Here is a 9,114-nt window from a genome sequence, read left to right on the forward strand (position 1 = left end):
ATGGCACAAGTTACTGAGGGGAAGAAACAGGGCTACATATGAGATGGAACCACTACATATAGTTATATGTGTTGTATCCTCTACAAGCTAGGAAGAGTCATGAAATGGCACCTTTGACATGGTACAGTGCCTGACCTACACGGCCAGATTTAGTGTAGTTGCAAGTAAGGAGGCTAATAAGGTACTCCAGACATAAAATGTAGGAAGAGTTGAAATAGAAAAGGGCAGTGGCAGAGACAGGAAGGGTTCGTAACACAGAAATAATGATATCAAATCAACAGGAGTTAGTGGCTGGTTGGTTGAAGAAGGTGATGCAGAGAGAACAAACATAAAATGGCTTTATTTTGTGTGAATCTTAAGTTGTAACCACATTTTAGAATCCCCTTCCCTATTTAATTCTGAGTTAGATGTGGTTCTTTTCTTTTTTAATTACTTTACAATATTGTGGTGGTTTTTGCCATACATTCACATGAATCAGCCATGGGTGTTCATGTGTTCCCCATTCTGAACCTCCCTCCCACCTCCTGTGCTAGAAACTTGCACGAATTTGCATATGATTTCACAAGTGAAAGGAAGCTGCAGCCCTTATGCTCTGAAGGTCGTCACAGTTAGAGGTAAGGTGAGGCAGACCCAGAAAAGTGGCAGATGCCAGTCTGCCCTCTTCCTCCTTCCCCACACTACAGCCTTCAGGGCCAGCTGTTCATCCTGTCTGCCTCCTCTGCTGACCAAAGGCTGGAATCCACAGAGGCTATATCTAGGACCAGGTCCCAGCCTTGCACAGACTTCTACACTTGCCCCCTTAGCGGTCCCTCACAGCAGACTCCCCTCAAGCTCTGACTTGACCATGCCACTGCTACAGAAGGACGACTTAGTGACTCCCCTGATTCATCCACTCTCCTTTCTGGACCCCTCCTTCTCCAGCTTCAGTTTCTGGTCCCAGCAGGCTCTGTTGCAGCAATCTGAATAAATTGAGTCTTGTCTCCTGCTGTCCCTGACAGCACTATGGGGCCTCCATCCACTCATCATGAGAGGAAACACAGTCCTAATGCAAAGAAATTTGGATCAGAGAAAAAGCATACCGGGGCCATGCCAGTCCTCCAGGAACTGCAGGCCCTGAGGCTGCCTAACCTCCCAAAGTGCCTTTGCAACCAGATGGACAGGAGAAGGACCTTGCCTTCATTCTGGAGATCCATATCTAGAGATTCATACCCAGACAAATGCCATGTCTAAAGGATATGCTGAAAATCCAAACTCCAGAAAAGTGTGAAATTTCTCTTGGAACTGGGCCTCTAAATAATTTTCAAACCAGGCTTTTCTAAGAAAAATGTGCTCAAAATCCAGTAAGCTTAGTTACTGGTATTCTTAGCAGGATTTTCCATTCTCTTTCATTCTTGGTCTCTTTATTACAACTTAATCTTTTTAAAATCCTATTTTGGATCATTTGAACTTCTCAGAAGTACTTTGGATTATTGGAATTACAGACTTCATTTTGAAATTGCTTTTCATGGCTCAAAAAGTCTTATTATAGTGGTGCCTTCTTTCATCATGCTTTTTAAAGTCAAGGGTTCCTGGGATACGCTCTTAGAAGAATTAAGTCAGTTTTACTGAATTTTATCCCCTACCAGTTTTGGTTTTATTACCTTATTTGCCTCAGGGAGTTTAACAGTATAATTAAATAGGTTCTTTAGATATTAGTTGCTTTATTCTACCTCATTTTAAAGCTTTTGGATTTTTTGGAAATCTAAGAACTTTCAGATAGGTTTGTGAATATTTTTTACACAACCAAGTTACGGAGTGACTTATTCAGATGTGGGTGATATTTGTTCAATATGTGAAGCTGAATTTCAGAAAAGTATTCTTCCCTTCTGTCAGCATATATTTTTTGAAGAGTGCATTACCTTATGGTTTTACAAAAAGAATGTATGTCCACTGCACAAGACTGTGATTTTAGACCATAGTCCCAAATGGAAAGATGGGGCTGTCTCATCACACCTTCAAATATAATTAAGTATTATAAACTATTAAAACCACAAAATACTAATTTCATTTGGTTACAGTCACTATTGCTAAAGGCATTAGGATGGATTTCAGTACTAAAAACTAAAAAAAATATTTCCAAACATTTTTAGAACACTGGACTAAGATTTAAGCATGTTTTAATTTTTGTTAATTTAAATGAGTGAAAGAACACTGTTTTTGAAAATATAACAGTCAACCTAATTTGTATGTCAACAATACTTCTTCAGTCCTAATTACTTGGCCTATGATTGCCATCTAAAATTGTAAATATGTTTTCTTGTTAACTTTACCAAAAACAGCAACTGGATAGCTAACTAGAACTAATTGTTTTAGAGGAATTTGGGTCTTCTTTTCTGACACTGTTTCAGAATAATGAATATTTTTCATAATATTTTAAGATAGATTTCTATTCAAAATCTGAAATTTTAATTTTCATAAGATATATTTTATATGAAAGTTTCATATGCTATATTTTACCTAAAACCATTAGATTTTCTAAGTGCATATTAATTTACTGAGGATGATATATTTTAATATGGTATTACTTTTTGTTCTATGATTAGCAATCAGTAAGAATTAACCATTAAATTATCTCAAAACCTCAGTGTTAGTGCAAAGATTACATTATGGTGTGGCTTCCACCCAAACCTACTGTCCTCAAGGTAACCACCATCAAGCTGAAACAGAAGGACATAGGGGCAAGGAGGCAAATAAATAAACTTGAGAACATCTAGGCAAAACTTTGAATATAAATACTGGCATGTGGAACTGACTAGAAACTAACAGATCAAAAACGTTTTAAACTTCTAGGTAAACTGTACTGCCAAATAAACATTATTTTAACCTGAAAAAGCCTTTGGCTGTTGCCCCCCAAAATTGAGAACATGAAATGTGATCACTAAGCTGACAACAGCTTTTGCAGTCTGCTAAAGCTACAACTCATACCAAAATGGACCCTGCTGAATTCAATAAGAAAATTAAGAATCAATAACCTCGAGAAGAAAAATTCTTCTTTTTAGGTTATTTTAAAGAAGTTTTTTAAAAAAGATTTTAAAAAAATTTTTAAACCTGCTTCTTTATGAAACTGTGTATATGCACGCATACACACACACATGTGTGGTATGTTTCCAGACAATGAATGACATTCATGCAACAGAACATAATGAGATGGTCTTCATTTAATGCCACATTTGTCAAGCTCCCTCTATGTGGCAAGTATCCTGCAGGTGTCTATGGTTGGAAGATAAATAAATGATTTACCAGGACTTAGAATCACTCACAGACTAAGACAATTGGTAGGGACATAGACAGCTTAACCAGGATACATGAGGGCACATGCTATTATAAAAATAGAAACCACCAGAACTACAAAGGTTGAGAAAGAATCAGGAGCAACTGAATTTACTTAACCCAATAATGAAGATCATTCTTGATCAGACCCAATCTGCCTTTGAAGGATGAAATCTTACTACTTTTCTTCACACAATTACTTGCTCTCATACCCAAGCTCCACTTTTCCACTTCCATGCCTTGCCCTCTGCCTCAAATACTCTATGACCTATTGCTGGGCACCGTTTAAAGTGCTACTAAAATTTCACCCATGAAATCATCTCTGGTGCCAATGGGGTGGACTGTTCCCTCTCTGAGCTCCCATCAGCTCTTACTGCCTCTCAGGAAGTTACCATTCTCTGCCATGTAGCATAGCTATTTTCTCACTTGCTGTCTTTTCTGTGGAGACTAAACTGTAAACCCCCTGAGAACCAGTAACATTTCTAGTCATTTTTTATATTCCCAGTACCAGGTATGGCACTTTGTAGGTACATAGTGGATGTTCAATAGGTATTTTCTGAATTTAGAATTTTAAGCCCACAACTCACTCCCTGAGGATGCTGCCTCAGCACATATCAGTAGTCACTGTATGCTTTGGTCCAGAGCCTAAATGTTGGTTGATATATCATGTTTTCTCATGGGAGGAGGGCAACTGTGTAAGAGGATTCAGTAATAATGAACAAGAAAATAAAAATAATGCTTACTTGTTTCACAAAAATTAAGAAAGTTCAATAGACAGTAGTTTACTGGTTAGAAAAGATTGAAATCTCCAAGTTTTCTGTACTGTAAAGGAATCTTTTCTGGAAGAATCTCTATTAACTTTCAAAATATCATGTTCAGCATTTGCTCTTGAACAATCAGAAAGAAGAAAATGGGTGACCGCCTCCCTTTTGAATATCAATACCATTAGCAAATTTTGGAGTGAGGATAGGTAGGCGAGGAGAAAATATTGACGATAAGGTTCCCACAATGATGTCATAAGAGAGCTAGAAGCTAAAAGTTTTAGTATGCATAAGTTTATTTAACTGAGGTGAACTTTAAGTTTTTGTTAACAAGAGCAGACAAGAAAGAAAATATAAATAAATCAATCCATGGATAACATCTCCATAAAGTATATGGATAGTAGAGAGATTTTTGTGGAAGTAGTCCCAATCTGTTGGGTTCTGGAGCCCCTTGACAACGGTAATTATTATAAGGAGATGTTAAACAGGAACAGCAAATCTTGCCTGTGGATATACCTACACGTACGTGCTACCATTTGACACAAACATGTAGATATTTCACTGATGAGTAACAGAATGTACGACAGGTTGGAGGAGCCAGGTAGGCTGATGTAGCTTCTCACATAGGAAGAGCTGTCAGAGGCAGAGATGGGACTCTACTCATCACCATCATGGGTGCACATGATCAGTGCGTGTGATCATGGCAGGAGCATGGGCTTTGAAAGCCTTGAGCAGAAAAGAGAGGTGGTAGAGTCAGCACAATGGCATAGGCTTCATAGTGAACAATAGGATTGCTCAGATCTTTAGAAAGCTACCACATTCATAAAATTCTGTGTATGGTTACTTTTTTGTGGGAAATGGTTAAGGGGCTGAGCTTCTGGATTTGGCCCTTGGGCTCATTTGAAATAGAAAAAAAAAAAATAGTAGGAGTAAAAGGAAGCATGAGGCATTAAAGAGGGGAAACTCAAGGAATCGTGAGTAGCACTTTGCCTGTTACAGATCCTAGAAATAGAGCTCAAGCCTAATTTAATCTGATCTTCAGGGGACCTTGAGCAGTATCTGAGTTTCTTATATAAATTCACTTAAAAGTGTTCCTGAATTCTTAGAAGCGTTTTGTCATTGCATGTTTCCTCAATTCCAATTGATGGGATAATGCAGAAAAAAGTTTTATATTAAAAAAATCAATTTTCATACTATATGAGTTCAGAATTAGTACTTTCAGAGCATTGACCTGTTATGACTGGTATCAAGACAAACATGAATTTGTTAGCTTCATCAGAGAGGGAAGGCTGAACTGGATCCACTGCAGACTATAAAATGCCATGGAGGCCATAGTCTTTTCTGAAAGCATCTATAAAACTAAACACACCCTGCCCCATGTTCTATGAATAAATAGAACTGTTGGTCACAAGGAAGGCCCAGAATGGATGTAAATGGTCCAGCTCAGTTCAGTTCATTCACTCAGTCATGTCCAACTCTTTGGGACTCCATGGACTGCAGCACGCCAGGCTTCCCTGTCCATCACCAACTCCCAGAGCTTATTCAAACTCATGTCCATCGAGTCAGTGATGCCATCCAACCATCTCATCCTCTGTCGTCCCCTTCTCCTCCCGCCTTCAACCTTTCCTAGCATCAGGGTCTTTTTCAATGAGTCAGTTCTTTGCATCAGGTGGCCAAAATATTGGAGTTTCAGCTTTAGCATCAGTCCCTCCAATGAATATTCAGGACTGATTTCCTTTAACATTGATTGGTTTGATTTCCTTGCAGTCCAAGGGACTCTCAAGACTTTTCTCGAAAACACAGTTCAAAAGCATCAATTCTTCAGTGCTCAGCTTTCTTTATAGTTCAACTCTTACATTCATACATGACTACTGGAAAAACCATAGCTTTAACTAGATGGACCTTTGTTAGCAAAGTAAATGGTCCAAGCTTTCATCAAAGCTTCTGCTTTCCTTTTCTGTCACTATTTCATTTAATCCTTACAACAACTTTACATGGAAGTTAATATTATCTTGGTATTAAATATGGAGAAACTGAGGAACAGAACTGACCAAGTTCACACAGTTAGTAAAGTTCACACAGTTAGTAAATAGCAGGACCAGAGTCCAAAACTATTTATATGACTGTGAAGCCCATGAGCATAATGATTAATAAGTCAATTAATCAACTACTTTTTGAGCATCTACACTGTATAAAGTACTAAAATAAGCATACTGTTAGCAAATGCTACATACATTATTGTATTACTCATCATTCTCCAAAAAAACAGAACCAATAGGATATATGTATGTGTGAATATGTATATATTTATTATGGAAGTTGGCTCACATGAAAACAGAGGCTGATAAGGCCAAATCTGCAGTGTGGACTGGCAGGCTTGAGACCCAGGAGAAATGATGCATCTCTAGTCCCAAGCCCAGCAGGCACAGGCCCAGGAAAGCTGATGGTAGCTATGAAGTCCAAAGACCGTCTGCTAATGACTTTCCCTCACTTGGGTGAGGGTTGGCCTTCTTGTTCTGTTTAGGCCTTTAACTGATTGGATGATGCCGACTCACATTATAGAGGTCAGTCTGCTTCACCCGACCCATTAAAATGTTACTGTCCTCCGAAAACACCCTCACAGAAATGCCCAAAATATGTTTGACCAAATATTTGCACACCCTATGGTCCAGTCAAGTTGACACATAAAATTAATCGTCACAATTATATTTAAAATGAGCCTTCTTCTCTCAAACCTTTTTTATAGTAACTTCATAATTTATATACTTTACTAGCCTGGGATTTAATCCAAGTACTTTTTAGTCTCAAACACTTGCTGCTGCTGCTGCTGCTGCTAAGTCGTTTCAGTCTCTGTGCAACCCCACAGATGGCAGCCCACTAGGCTCCTCTGTCCCTGGGATTCTCCAGGCAAGAACACTGGAGTGGGTTGCCATTTCCTTCTCCAATGCATGAAAGTGAAAAGTGAAAGTGAAGTTGCTCAGGCGTGTTCGACTCTTAGCGACCCCATGGACTGCAGCCCACCAGGCTCCTCCATCCACGGGATTTTCCAGGCAAGAGTACTGGAGTGGGGTGCCATTGCCTTCAGGATATCATTTACATTTGTACCTCTTATTTTTAAACTTTAAATTAGATTTTAAATGAAGATTTTTCAATTACTGTGTCCTCAGGAAACTTGTAAATATACTAAGACATAAGTCTGAAATTAATACTGTCAGGATTAAGCTCCTATCTAATAAAAACATTACTTAAATAAGTATTTTTTTTCCACATTTACCGTATAGATAAAGATAAGAAAAAAAAGTCAGGGAAATGAGTACTGAGGAGGCACAATGTGAAAGTGAACATGAACTTGCTCAGTCGTGTCTAACTCTTTGCGACCCCATGGACTGTAGCCTACCAGGCTCCTCCGTCCACGGAATTTTCCAAGCAACAGTACTGGAGTAGGTTGTCATTTCCTTCTCCAAGAGATCTTCCCGAACCAGGGATCAAACCCAGGTCTCCCGCATTGCAGGCAGACGCTTTACCTTCTGAGCCACCAGGGAGGAGGCATAAAAGAAAACTTAAATCAGGTGGCAAGAAATATTACTAATAACAGAATTAAAAATAGCAGTTAATAGAACGTCTGGTGAAAAAGAAAGCAAACCTTAGAACTATGAGAACAAAATCTAGAACAATGAGTCCCTACTCTCCTGCTCAGAGCAAAGGATTAGTGCAAGGGTTAGGACTAGGTCTCAGTTTTTAGGCTCCCTGAGGGCAGGAATCACATCTTTATGTACCCTGTATGTGGTAAAATACAGGCCTTACAATAACAATTCAATAATTGTTCAATAATTTTTTAAGTTAATAAATGGATATTTGAAGAAAAATAAACTAACAGAGGGAACAGAAAAAATCAGAAAGGCACATAGGGACTTCCCTGACAGTCCAGTGGTTAAGACTCCACACTCCCAATGCAGGTGGCACAGGTTTGATCCCTGGTCAGGGAACTAATATCCTATATGCCATGTGGGCAAAAATAAATAAATAAAAGGGATATGATGTGGTTTGGTTACAGCCCCACTAAGTACACAGGCTGAGACTCCAAGACCTCTTTAGATCATCAAAATTGAAGGATTTACATGAGAGCAAGTGGAAGAAAAGTTATGACCAACCTAGATAGCATATTCAAAAGCAGAGACATTACTTTGCCAACAAAGGTCCATCTAGTCAAGGCTATGGTTTTTCCAGTGGTCATGTATGGATGTGAGAGTTGGACTGTGAAGAAAGCTGAGTGCCAAAGAATTGATGCTTTTGAACTGTGGTGTTGGAGAAGACTCCTAAAAGTCCCCTAGACTGCAAGGAGATCCAACCAGTCCATTCTGAAGGAGATCAGCCCTGGGATTTCTTTGGAGGGAATGATGCTAAAGCTGAAACTCCAGTACTTTGGCCACCTCATTCGAAGAGTTGACTCATTGGAAAGGACTCTGATGCTGGGAGGGATTGGGGGCAGGAGGAGAAGGGGACGACAGAGGATGAGATGGCTGGATGGCATCACTGACTTGATGGATGTGAGTCTGAGTGAACTCCGGGAGTTGGTGATGGACAGGGAGGCCTGGCATGCTGCGATTCATGGGGTTTCAAAAAGTCAGACACGACTGAGTGACTGAACTGAACTGAAGTTCCCAAGGCCTGCTGGGCTTGCTCAAGTCAAGAAAATACTTTGTTCCCTAGAGCAATGTGCTCATGCTCAGTTGTTTCCGTTGTGTCCGACTGTGACCCTATGGACTGCAGCCCGCTGTGCTCCTCAGTCCATGGGATTCTCCAAGCAACAGTACTGGAGCAATAGGACATATCAAAAATGAGCTATGTAAGAACTTTACTGCTTTCTTTTATTCATCCACCCACCTGGTTTTTTCTTTTTTTCTAAAAAGCTAGTTATTTTTCTAGGTTAATTAAGAAGAGTGTTCATTTGTAATTCTTTTCTAATATTTCTTTCTACCACCTTCAAATATTTGCACTTTGCTTTTCATCTTGAAAAGTCCTTTCTGAAGCACTTGTATCTAAT

The 9,114-nt window shown here is 39.2% G+C and overlaps 1 pseudogene; it reads left to right on the forward strand.

The window, feature by feature from the left end:
- Window positions 1–1,276: 1,276 nt before the first annotated feature.
- Window positions 1,277–2,004, forward strand: LOC109556833 (E3 ubiquitin-protein ligase RNFT1 pseudogene; annotated as a pseudogene).
- Window positions 2,005–9,114: the final 7,110 nt, after the last annotated feature.

The sequence above is a fragment of the Bos indicus genome, chromosome 3, assembly GCF_029378745.1.
Source record: "Bos indicus isolate NIAB-ARS_2022 breed Sahiwal x Tharparkar chromosome 3, NIAB-ARS_B.indTharparkar_mat_pri_1.0, whole genome shotgun sequence".
NCBI classification, from domain to species: Eukaryota; Metazoa; Chordata; class Mammalia; order Artiodactyla; family Bovidae; genus Bos; species Bos indicus.